General features: G+C 42.1%; 1 protein-coding gene and 1 non-coding gene across 17 annotated transcripts in view; one reads left to right on the top strand and one right to left on the bottom strand.

Moving 5' to 3' along the window:
• Nucleotides 1-12,531, bottom strand: part of ctbp1 (C-terminal binding protein 1) — a 414,171-nt gene that overhangs the window by 113,662 nt on the left and 287,978 nt on the right. The window lies entirely within an intron of this gene.
• trnak-uuu (transfer RNA lysine (anticodon UUU)) lies at nt 11,369-11,441 on the top strand. Its single transcript has one exon. It is a non-coding gene; the product is annotated as a tRNA-Lys (tRNA).

Raw genomic sequence — 12,531 nt, 5'->3', positions numbered from 1 at the left:
CATGCAGCACTAACCCAGTAGTAGAAGCCCTCAGGCTTATGTCATCAGAGTGAAATAGCAAACAATGATTTTTTTTTTAAGGCTCCAGGCATTTTTTTCAAAGATTTGAAGGACATGACTTTTAATTGTCTTGACAGTTGCCATTGGCAGGTCCTCTTGACAGGTGCTTTTGACATTTTTGGCAGTTGATTTTGACAGGTCTGTTGACAGTTCATGCGCTTATGCACTTTTTATGCACATTCATGCCTAACTTTAACAATTCAGGGGGGAAGTTAACTGAGGGTGAATGCCCTTGACATCAAGGCAGAATTTGACGGAGTGTGGCATCAGGGAGGCCAAGGAAAACTGGAGTCAATGAAATCATGAGGAAAACTCTCCGCTAGTTGGAGTCATATCTAGCGCAAAGGAAGATAGTTGTGATTGTTGGAGGTTAATCATCTCAGTTCTAGGACATCACTGCAGGAGTTCCTCAGGCTAGTGTCCTAGGCCCAAGCATCATGTTCAGCACCATTCGTGACTCCTCAGATATAGAGGCAGTCGAGGTCCAAATGCAGCAAGACCTGGATAATATCCAGGCTTAGGCTGACTAGTGGCAAGTAACATTCGTGCCATACAAGTGCGAGGCAATGATCATCTACAACAAGAGAGAACCTAACCATCACCCCTTGACATTCAACGGCAATACTATCATTGAATCCCCCACTAACAACATCCTGGGGATTACCATTGGCCAGAAACTGAACTGGACTAGCCATATAAATGCTGTGGCTACAAGAATAGGTCAGAGGCTAGGAATCCTGCGGCAAGTAACTCACTCACGACTCCCCAAAGCCTGTCCACCATCTACAAGACACAAGTCAGGATTGTGATGGAATACTCCCCACTTGCCTGGATGAGTGCAGCTCCAACAACACTTAAGAAACTTGATGCCATCCAGGACAAAGCAGCCCGCTTGATTGGCACCACATCCACAAACATTCACTCCCTCCACCACCGACGCGCAGTAGCAGCAGTGTGCGCCATCTACAAGATGCGCTGCAGGAATTCACCAAGGCTCCTTAAACAGCACCTTCCAAACCCACGACCACCACCATCTAGAAGGACAAGGACAGCAAACACATGGGAACACCACCATCTGGAAGTTCCCCTCCAAGTCACTCACCATCCTGACTTGGAAATATATCGCTGTTCCTTCACTGTCACTGGGTCAAAATCCTGGAACTCCCTTCCTAACAGCACTGTGGGTGTACCTATACCACATAGACTGCAACGGTTCAAGAAGGCAGCTCACCACCACCTTCTCAAGGGCAATTAGGGATGGGCAATAAATGTTGGCCCAGCCAGCAAAGCCCACATCCCATGAATGCATTAAAAAAAGGGCACCTTACCTTTGCCAAAGGGAACCTGACCTCTCCCGAAGGTGTTCCGGGACCATATCCAAAGGGATATCTTACCTCTCTAAAGAGATACCCTGGCTATCTCAAGAAATACACAAAGATCAGACCTGCTCTTACTATGTCTATGCTGCACACTTTGGGTTTCCACTCATAGGCTACCAAAATCTGACTTGAGTGAAGGCAGCTGTTGATTTAAGTGGTCAATTGCCTCCCTGGAATGCACATGTGCGAAACCCGAACTGCCCCTATGAAAATGGAAGCGTCATGTTATGGGGCAGGATTTCCAATCTTCGGGTACTTCCGCCATGATGGAGAGCCCCTCATTGTGACAAAAATCCAGGCCTCAGCGTCTGATTAAGGGATGCAGCATCGGGAATTGGGGTAGTAGGTGCCACTGAAAGCCATGCTCTGCCCTTGCTTCCAACCCCTGAACCTACCCTCACCAAACGATTCCCATCCTGTCCTCACTCACCTTTGGCCTGGGGTCCTTTGGCGATGCTGAGCCTCTGGTGGATGCATTGCCGGCAGCTGCTACCGCTCCCGGTAGTGATGACGAGCAATGAGGAGCTGCTGGATTCCGATTGGCCAGCAGCTCTTGGCAAGCGGGGCTTCTGTCGCCAGGGTGCTGAATCCCAGGGAAAGTCAAACAGTGGTCACTTAAGTGTCTGAAAGGTATTAATACTGTCAGGCCTCACCCATGGAACTGACAGGGATTCCCAACTGGTTCTCCAACCAATACAACCCAAGGTTTCTGGTGTGTGACCTTTCGTCAGAACCGTGAAAAGTTAGAAATGTAATAGGTTTTAATTAAGAGAAAGGGGGGGAAAGAGTGGAAAAAAGAACAAAAGACAAGGTCTGGGTTCAGGTGGAGGGCAGGAGCAATTAATAACAAGAACAGCAGGGTGCATTGTACAGTGGCTTTGGTCTTCCCAATACTTGGAGGAAATCTGTGTGACATCCAGTGTTGGAAGTCAGACATGCAGCATAACAAAGCCTATACAGTGGAGGGATCAAAAGAGATGGCAGCGGAATAGAGCTAAGTATTATCACTGTGCATGTGAGACAGAGAGTTAAATATTAAACTTACAATACCATAAAAATTAGGATGTATTCCCAAATATTACACTATATACGGCATTTCATTTTTGGTGCACAGGCCACTACTCTAAACCTAACAGAGACAGGGAGGTCGGTATGAAATAGCATTTTAAAATGGTCCAACCTCGGTCACAGCTAAATCATGTCATTTACCAAATTCCATATTTCTAATGCAATATCTTCCAAAAGTCTTTGCAATCTTCCATGATCACATCCTGTAACCACAGTTTCCTCTGCTGACCTTAACTCTTAATCACTAATGCTTTTCCCTCTGACCAAGGAGAATGAGATACTAAAGGGCAGGAGCCCAGCAACAATAATTAATAAAAGCACCCGTAGATCCAGCTCTGCTAAAGACAACTGATCACCTTGAAAGTGGTTTGTTTTAGCTGTTTAATTTCCTAAAATCGTTTAAATAATTAATGTTTAAAAGCAAAGAAAACTTAACATAAGTGTGCATGTTAATAAAAATCAACATACCTGACCAATTCCATGCTTCAGCACAGTGCATTTTTCTGTTAGTTGCATAACTTAACGCAGACAGTAAATGAACCTTATCATTTGCGTCAGACTGTTGTTTATCCCCCTGCTCAGGGCTAAACAGCGAAACTTCAGAGGGCCACAATTCTGGGCTACTACTTTACCATAGCAACCAGTTTCATTTGCTCCTGGAAAAACTTCAAAAATTCAATTTTCCACAGCTAGAATGGTAACGCCAATATTTTTTTTTCCCTTTGGATAAGATGTGGGTGATGCAAAAGCTCCTCCTGCCAAAAAAAATCTCCATCATTTATGGTTTCGTCAGTTCACATAAAATGACTTTTTGCAGCCAGAATGTTTTTCCAATTCAAAATAAATGCTAAATTTACTGACAAAATACGTCAGAAAATAAGAAGGCCTCTATTACAATATACTGATAATCACAGAATAAATCTGGTGAGTTCTAATCCACACCAAGGGTAATCTTAAAGGAAAACCAGGAGCATGTACAGGTCATTCCCCATGAAGATGCAGTGTGAAACCCTGGTCCATTTAACATTCTGGCCTCATTAACATCCTACCAACTGCCCACTGAAAACAGTCACCCAGAGGTGGTTCACTAGCTTTAGGCCCCCCCTAAGATTGGGTACCCAGAGGCTGCAAGTCGGATAAAGGCTTAATGGGGGGGGGGGGGGGGGGGCAAGGGCGGTGGAAAGACATAGTTTGCGAAGTTTTTACGTGGGTAAAATTGGGGAAGGGTGCAGGCGCAGGCCAACTTTCCTTCCGACCCCACAACAATATCTTCCAGGGCCTCCGCTAAATTCCCAGGTTTACTGAGCAGAATGCTCTCTGTGGATGGTCTCGTGAGGCAACTGAAATTGCATCGGTCGACATGACTCTGAACGGCATATCTTTAGGAGACTTAAGTCGGAGTCAAACAGGCACCTCAACTACCCAAGATACATTAAAATGGCCATAGAGCAGGAAGCAAGCAGTAAGTACACTGCTTGGATTTTATTTTGCATCATATCTGGCTTCTACTAGGTAGAGGGTGTACAATTTGCTCTTAAATTTTAGTTTTCCGACATCTATTGTCTAATTTTGCAAGGCAATGTTATTCTCAGACAGGCATTAAATTATATTACATAGAAAAGCACTGAAAACAGGTCGTTCGGCCCAACTAGTCTGTGCCAGTGTTACAATGCAGCAAATGCAGCCTCATCAACAGCTACCACAGTCCTGTCACAGCACTTAATTCAGATAAAGCAAATTGATAAACAAACTATGCAACTGAAGTGAATTGTGTACTTAGGATTTAGGTCTTCGTAAACAAGAAGCCTATTGTACTCCAAAAGCTCCTGACTTGCTTGTCATAGAAATTTATATATGCCATTATATTAGAGATGAACACTGTTGCAATGAATTTCATTATTAGTCAATCAACACTAGCGGTTTGAAAAGAAAACAATTTAAAATGTTTCTGCTTTATATACACCAGTTCTGCATTTAAGCCAAAAGAGATTTATCTCCATTTTCAAGACAAGTTGCCTCAACTGATCACTTATGTGTTATCTTCTCTTGCCAAAAAAAGAGATCAGCGCCTGTCTATATCGAACAGAATTTTTTGGTTTCAATTAAACTTGAAAATTAAAATCCTGATTGCAAGTATTAAATGTAAACATATGTGTGCAAAGTCATTTATTCTTTAGTTTGCTTAAAGACTTAGTTTAATTTTTAAAAGCTGATTTCTCATTAATGTATTTTCTGCTACCCAGAGTTCAATTTGCAATGCAAGTTAAACTGGTATCCAAGTCACACTTAAAAGCAGTCAATCCATAAAATAACGAGTTTGTACAGTGTATACTGTGGGACTTAAATACAGATAAAACGACACATCTTTTTGAACTTATCTGCACAGATCAAGCATCTCCCCTGCTCCTTGCCATAGTTACACGCAGGGAAAAGAAAACAGGGCACTCTGTCTCAGGCAGGAGTTGATATGTCAACCTGACCATACTTACACTCAGACATGGAGCATCTCTCAGTTTATTTCAGGGTGAAGTGAAAGGAACAATCTGAGCCTCTTGTTTACACCAGAATCGCTCAAACAAAGGAAAATGTTGTAGTTCATGGTGTTCGAATATATAAGGCTAAAGGCTGGCTTGGTGGCAACTGGGTGATCTCAGAAGCCGGAAGTGACAAATTGCTGGCAAGTATGTTTAAATTAGAAATATTGAGGGTTAATTACTCTGAGCTAGACTAGAGCCTGTTAGACTGACTACTTCAAAAGGGTTCATGATCCCTGGCTCCTGGGGTTCTGTCCCCCGTCACACCAGAAAGTTTTTTTTTAGGGGAGTTAAATCCATAGTGGAATGACCTGGAATAAATTTAGTATAAACAAGGTAGAGAACTAATCATTTTTGCCGCAGCTGATGGATTACAAACACTCGTCAGCTGCCCAGTTTATGGAGAATCCTCCCACCTTAAATAAATCCCATTTTAAACAATATCTCGTTGTCAAGTGTGAAGCCTATCTACTTCACATGAGTCACAGTACAACACAGACCTGTAGACTTGCAATTAGTTGGACAGAGGCAGTAGGTGATGGATAGATCATAGAAGTGTTTGGGCCGTGCTATTCATTAGGTGATCTCAAGGCTGCTTCCATTGAGGGGCTTGAAAAAAATTGCAGAAGCGTAATGGTGCACTGGATCTGCTGTTTCCTCGATTCTGAGTGAAGGCCATTTCTCAGATGCCAAAAACTGAAGATGCTGTGGGTGTCCACAACTTGCTATGTAGATCTTACATTGTGAGGGGCATAATCATAACAGTGAGAAATAAAAAGGTCAAGCAGACACAGAGCCAAATGTAGAGAAATTTCATGGCCAGCCAAAACTCTAGTAGCCTTCAAGACCTTTGGCCTAAAGAGTTGGAGGTGGTTTTATGGTGAAATACATAGCCTTTCTACTGCACACCCATTAACCCTTGTTTTTGATACACATGGAGCACAAGGTGTTGCATATCATAAGAATAATAAAAAAAAGTCATACCTAATGAATGATACTAAATTGATTATTGGAGAGGTTGAAAGAGATCTGGGAGATTTCTGGGTTTTATTAATAGGGTCATAGAGTACAAGAGCAAGGAGGTTATGTTGAACTTGTATAAGTCACTAGTTCGGCTTCAGCTACAGTATTGCGGCCAGTCTGGGCACCACACTTTAGAAGGATGCGAAGGCATTGGAGAGAGTTCAGAAAAGATTCATGACAATGCTTCCCAGGATGAGAAACTTCAGTTGTGAAGATAGATTGGAGAAGTTAGGGCTGTTTTCTTTAGAGAAAAGGCAGCTGAAAGGAGATTTGATAAAGGTATTCAAAATTGTGAGGGGTTTGGACAGAGTAGATAGAGAGAGACTGTTCTCACCTATGAAAGGATCAAGAATGAGGGGGCACAGATTTAAAGTAATTAGTAAAAGAAGCAAAAAAGTGATACGAGGAGAAACTTTTCAATGCAGAGAGCGACTAGGGTCTGGAATGCTCTGCCTGAGAGTGTGGTGTAGGCAGGTTCAATTGAAACATTCAGAAGGGAATTAGACTGTTATCTGAAAAGGAAGAATGTGTAGGGTTATGAGGAGAAGATGGAAGAATGGAACTCGGTGCTAATTCGGAGAGCTGGTGCAGACACAATGGGCCAAATGGCCTCCTTCTGCGCCGTATGAATTCAGTGATTCTGCAATTCGATAATTTAACACTTACCACATCCAATGGAATGGAAATAGGAGCAAATAGAATGTCAAGCTATATTGTTAAATTAGTAGTCTACAAGTATAAGGCTGTCCCAAATCAAATCACTTCACCCTTTCCTGCATTAAATTCCATCTGCCAAATGTCTGTCCATTTCACAAGTCCAAGTCCTCTTTTTTGTAAATATTATTTCAATTCTTTAAATTCTCCGAGCCCTAATTGCCTTAAACGAGTGGCTTGTTAGACCATTTTAGAGGGCACCTAAGGGTCAACCACATTGCTGTGGGTCACATGTAGGCCAGACCAGGTAAGGACAGCAGATTTTCTTCTCTAAAAGTGAACCAGATGGGTTTTTAATGATAATCAGTGATAGTTTCATGCTCACCATGACTGAGCCTAGCTTTCAATTCCAGATTGAATTTAAATTGCACCACCTGCTGTGGTGGGATTTGAATCCCTGCCCCCAGAGCATTAGCCTGGGCCTCTGGATTAATCAAGTGACATTACCACTATGCCTCTGTCTCCCCTCCTGAAGTCTGCTCACAGTACACTACATTTCCATGTTTTGTCATCTGCAAACTTTGGAATTGTGCTCCATATCAGAGTCCATTTCATTAAGATATATCACAAATGCAGATGTTTTAATGCAGCCACCTGGGGAAGCCACTGTATTCCCCACCTCGAATAATAAATACATTCCTGGTCAGAGAAATAAGAAATACAGACAAGTCATGAACATAGATGCAGAAGAGCCAAGATTCAGCGAATGGTGTTGTCCAGAAAGGTTAACAAACCTCAAGTGCCCATTTTAACCGAAGCTGTCCAACATACCAGGTCAGCGGAAGGTAAGGTCAAGCAGACATAAAAGGGAATGCCTGGCCTGAACTGGTTCTGATCCCACAAGGGAAGTTCCCACAAAGAAGTTAAAATTAACACTTGAAGTTACAGGCTCTTCAAGCCTTGAAGGGGGTAAAATAAGAGATGCCTTGCTTAATGCATATAAAATACGGGATTTAATTGGAACAGCAAGATTAACCCTGAAGGCTGTTTCAAGTTACACCATAAATACTAGTACAAGGGTCTCCCTAGTTTGCATAGGTAAACTAATAATAAGCAAGCTCAATACTGTCAGCAAGTACTGTTTTCTATAAAAGGATTTTGCTTGACAAGAAGCTTCACACCATCCAGGACAAAGCAGCCCGCTTGATTGGCATCCCTTCCACAAACATTCACTCCCTCCACCAGCAACGCACAGTAGCAGCAGTGTATACCACCTACAAGATGCACTGCAGGAATTCACCAAGGCTTCTTAGACAGCACCTTCCAAACCCACGACCACTACCACCTAGAAGGACAAAGGCAGAAGATAGATGGGAATACCATCACCTGGAAGTTCCCCTCCAAGCCACACACATCCTGACTTGGAAATATATCACCGTTCCTTCACTGTCACTGGGTCAAAAATCCTGGAACTCCCTTCCTAACAGCACTGTGGGTGTACCTGCAGCACATGGACTACAGCGGTTCAAGAAGGCAGCTCACCACCACCTTCTCAAGGGCAACTGGGGATGGGCAATAAATGCTGGCCTAGCCAGCGATGCCCACATCCCATAAATGATTAAAAAAAATACCTGGAATGGTCTTCTGAGACGGTTAGAAATGCCTAAGGAAGTGAAAATATACAAGAGGCAGTTGTAAATTGTGATGGTTCAACTGCAGGTTGGTCTAAAAAGACCAAATAACTTCCCTCATTCATACTTACTATTGGGATTTTATCGATTAAGGTGGTATGGTGCAGGATTCGGAATTTAATTTTTAAAAATGATGACAAAGGAAACTAAATTTGTCATTGCCTCTCCCTGGTGGACATATCACAGCAATTCTGGTTTAGTTTTACCTAAAACAAATAAGCTGTTTTAGCATTTTATGACAACCTTTGCAAAAAGTGTGAAGTTCGGAAGCCTCCTGAATGAAAAAGTTGTCACGATTCCTTTCTCTTCAGCATATCACCAGTGGATTGCTTGCAGTCTGACACTGGTGAAACAGCTGCTATGTCACCACAGCTTTCCACCCTATATGTAGTTAAAGCCCAAGTTGGCTCCTCTTCTTCTTTCATATGGATTTAGGAGCTGTCGTCACAGTTTTAATGTCAAGCTCCTTAACCAATCCAATTCCCTGCTGGAGAGCAAGTGTAACTCCAGGATGTCGCTCTCAAACTTGAGTCAGGGGCAAGATGTTATTATTATGTGCTTCATGGTTTGGTCGAGATTTCCATATTCGCAGACAGACAAGATTTTGAGGTGCCACGTACATCAGGTGTCCACTTTGGCCATGTCCAGTCCGTATTCTATTGAGGGTTGTCCACGTGCTTCAGGGAAGATTGAAGCCTGTTTGCTGAGATGTCGGGTTGGAGACAATGCATTTACTTGGGAGGGTGATTTCTGCCCAAGCTTTCCTCCAGGGAATCTGCTACCCTTGCCCTACTGCTTACCCTGGGCTACATGTGACTCCACACAGCAAATTGGTTGACTCTTAGCTGCTCTCAAGGGCAACTACTGATGGGCAACAAATGCTGACCTACCAGCGATGCCCACATCCTATGTATGAACACAGAAAGAAGGTTTCATCAGTGTTATGGAGTTGGTCTCAGAGTTCCAGAGGTTATCCTCATTACTGAGTGAAGTTTTGTGTCAATGAGTTTGGTGCGATAACTTGAGGCCCATACGGGCACACAGTAGTCAGCGGCCGAGCAAACCAGTGCTACAGCAGAAGTATGAAGGACGTAGGTAACTTTCAGCTTGCCAAACTTGATAGTTGTTGTGGAGGTACCTCTATGTTCCATGCTAGGGATTGTAATATAATTGGTATTTTCATCTTTCACATAAATTGCCAGGCCATATTTTACATGGTGTAAGGTTGTGGCAGGCTTATAACCATAGATCTTGTAACAACGTGCTTGCTCATCATTCATGAAATGCATTTCCTGGAACATGAGGGCGTCAATGTAATTTTTCTCAGTATCTTTTCTGGGTGGTCACATTTGGCCTGAGAGAGACCTTCAACATTCAGTTGACAGATCCACGTTCCGGGGTCCAATCTTCAGAATGCTTGGTCTTGAGAGAGGCTGTTGTGATAGCTTCGAATTTTAGTTTTGCTCCGTTGACCAGGAGGCCCGTAAGGGGCACGCAGTCGCCGTTTCAGTGGCATTATTTATGGATTGGAGTGTTGGCTCTAATAACTGCACACAGAAGCTAATGTTACTGTATATTAATGCAGTGCAGCCTGTCAAATCATTTTCTAAAGTTTGAAACCCCAATCAATAATAGGCAAGGCTTGCTGTATTCATTAATTATAAAATACAGTTTATTCCTCTCCAACCATTATTTCTAATAGAAAGAAAAATAAATATTTGTAGTTATATAACAGCTTTCACAACCTCAGAAAATCCCAAAGTTACAGCCAATGTAATGTAATTTGCAATATAGTTATGGTTGTAATGTAGGAGACGCATCAGACAATTTGCACACAGCAAGCTCCCACAAGCAACATGATCATGACCAGCCAAATCTTATTTCAGTGATGTTATTTGAGCACTAAATGGTGGCCAGGACACTAGGGAGAACTCACCTGCTCTTCAAGGAAGTAACGTATTACTCTACCATAGCTGGCACCGGAATTACAGCAAGGTTATATAGTATGGATGTAAATGTTAAGAATCACAATTTGTATCCGTAAATTACTGGCAAGAAATGACAACAACAAAAAAAAAAGCTACACTACATCAGCTGACGTGACAAGACCAGAAGAGATTAGAGTACAGAACAGTCGATATATTTTTACAAGTAAAATAATTTAAAAGATAATTAAAATAGGTTTAAAAGCAATGGCATCATTATTCATAGACACAATAAACAAAGTTAAAGGTCTATTAACTATAAACATACACAGATGTTGTTCACTCACTACATGGAGTAAATCTGCCAAACGTCGATGGGAATTAAAGCAGTTTGTCAGAACTTTCACACTCTAATTTCTAATACAGCTGTAGATGCTTCAACTGCTCATAAATTTCATTTGTTTGTGTGATAACACCTCAGAATGCCATCAAAATTTAATTGGAGACAAACAATCAGGAATGAAAACGGAAAATGCTGGAAAAACTCTTTCAAGAGCTCTGAAGAAGGGTCGTACGGACTCAAAACATTGACTTTGTTTTTCTCTCTCCACAGATGCTGTCCACAGTGACACTCACTCTCACACACACACACACACATACCCTCAGTCTCATACTCACTCCCTCACTCTCATACTCACTCGTTAACTTTGTTTCTCTCTCTCCACAGATGCTGTCAGACCTGCTGAGTTTTTCCAGATTTTCTGTTTTTGTTTCAATTTCCAGCATCTGCAGTATTTTGTTTTTACAAACAAACAAACAAACAAACAGGAGTCTACCTTGAGGCAAAGTGAACTGGGCTTGTATACTAATTGCATAAAACATATTTATTTTAAAAAGCTAAGAGTGGCAAAGTTCAAAACAAAACAAAGAATCTTGACAAAAAGCTGAACTTAATTAAGAATTAACTTTCTTCCCCTCAATAGCTAATTGAATGGTTTGTTACACTGCTCCACATACACCTGTAAAGGGTACGTGCCCAGCTAGCTCAGTCGGTAAAGCATGAGACTTTTAATCTCAGGGTCGTGCGTTCGAGCCCTACGCTGGGTGCTGTAGTACTTTCAAAGTCTGAATAAGGGTCAGGCGGACTGGAAATGTTCACTGTGTTTTGAGGTGTCAGCTGTGGCTCAGTTCATAGCACCCTCACCTTTGAGTCAGAAGGTTGTGGGTTCATGTCCCACTCCAGGACTTTGACCAAAAAAAAAAGTCAAGAACTGTGAATGTACTCGAAAGAGTTACACATGTAAAGGCCCACACAGTTTCCACCTGTCATTGCTGTTGATCCCATGAAGCAAAATGGATCAGAAAAGAATCATGTTTGTCAACAATGTTCAAGAGGTAATTAAAAAGAGGTTTTCAACATTTCAAGTGTCAGTTAGCAGCACTCTCATCTCAGAATCAGAAAAACGTGTGTTGAAGTTCCATTGCGGATTTGAGCACATACTTCAGTACAGTATGCCCTGAGGGAGCTGCATTGTAAGAGGTGTTCTCTTTTAAATGAGATATTAAACCAAGTCCAGTCTGTTGCTTGAGTGGACAAAGATACCGTGGCACTATTCAAAGAGTCATCAGCAGATCTCCCAGTGTCCAGGCCTCCATTCCTACTTTAACCAACATTATTGGAGACAGGTCACTTGCTGCCTTGCCTCAATTTCAAAATACTCATTTTCATATCCCTCCATTACTTCATTCCCTCCCTCGCTCTGTAACCTCCTTCAACTCAACAACTGTCTCGAGATTTGTGCATTCCTCCAATTCAGCTTTTGTGCATCTCCAAATTTAATTGCTCCATTAGAGGCAGCCTTGTCTTTAGCTGTTAGATGCTAAGCTCTGATATTTCCTCTCTAAACATCACTGCCTCTCTTTCTACTTCTTTAAGGCTTTCCTGAAAACCTACTTTTTTGACCAAGATTTTGGTCATCTGTCCAAAGATCTCATGTAGCTCAGTGTTAACTTTTGTTTGATAATGCTCCTCTGAGCACCTTCGGACATGTCACTATGTTAAAGGCGCTATATCAATGCAAGTTGTGTGTTAGTGCTTAGTGTGTGCAAATGAACTGCTGAATTTACTTGCTGAACAACAGTGATGACACTTTAAAAGTAGTCCATAGGTTTTCAGATTCTTTGAGGTGTGATAAGG

Source organism: Cetorhinus maximus, chromosome 1 (assembly GCF_964194155.1).
Source record: "Cetorhinus maximus chromosome 1, sCetMax3.hap1.1, whole genome shotgun sequence".
NCBI classification, from domain to species: domain Eukaryota; kingdom Metazoa; phylum Chordata; class Chondrichthyes; order Lamniformes; family Cetorhinidae; genus Cetorhinus; species Cetorhinus maximus.
This window is presented reverse-complemented; position numbering and strand designations above follow the sequence as displayed.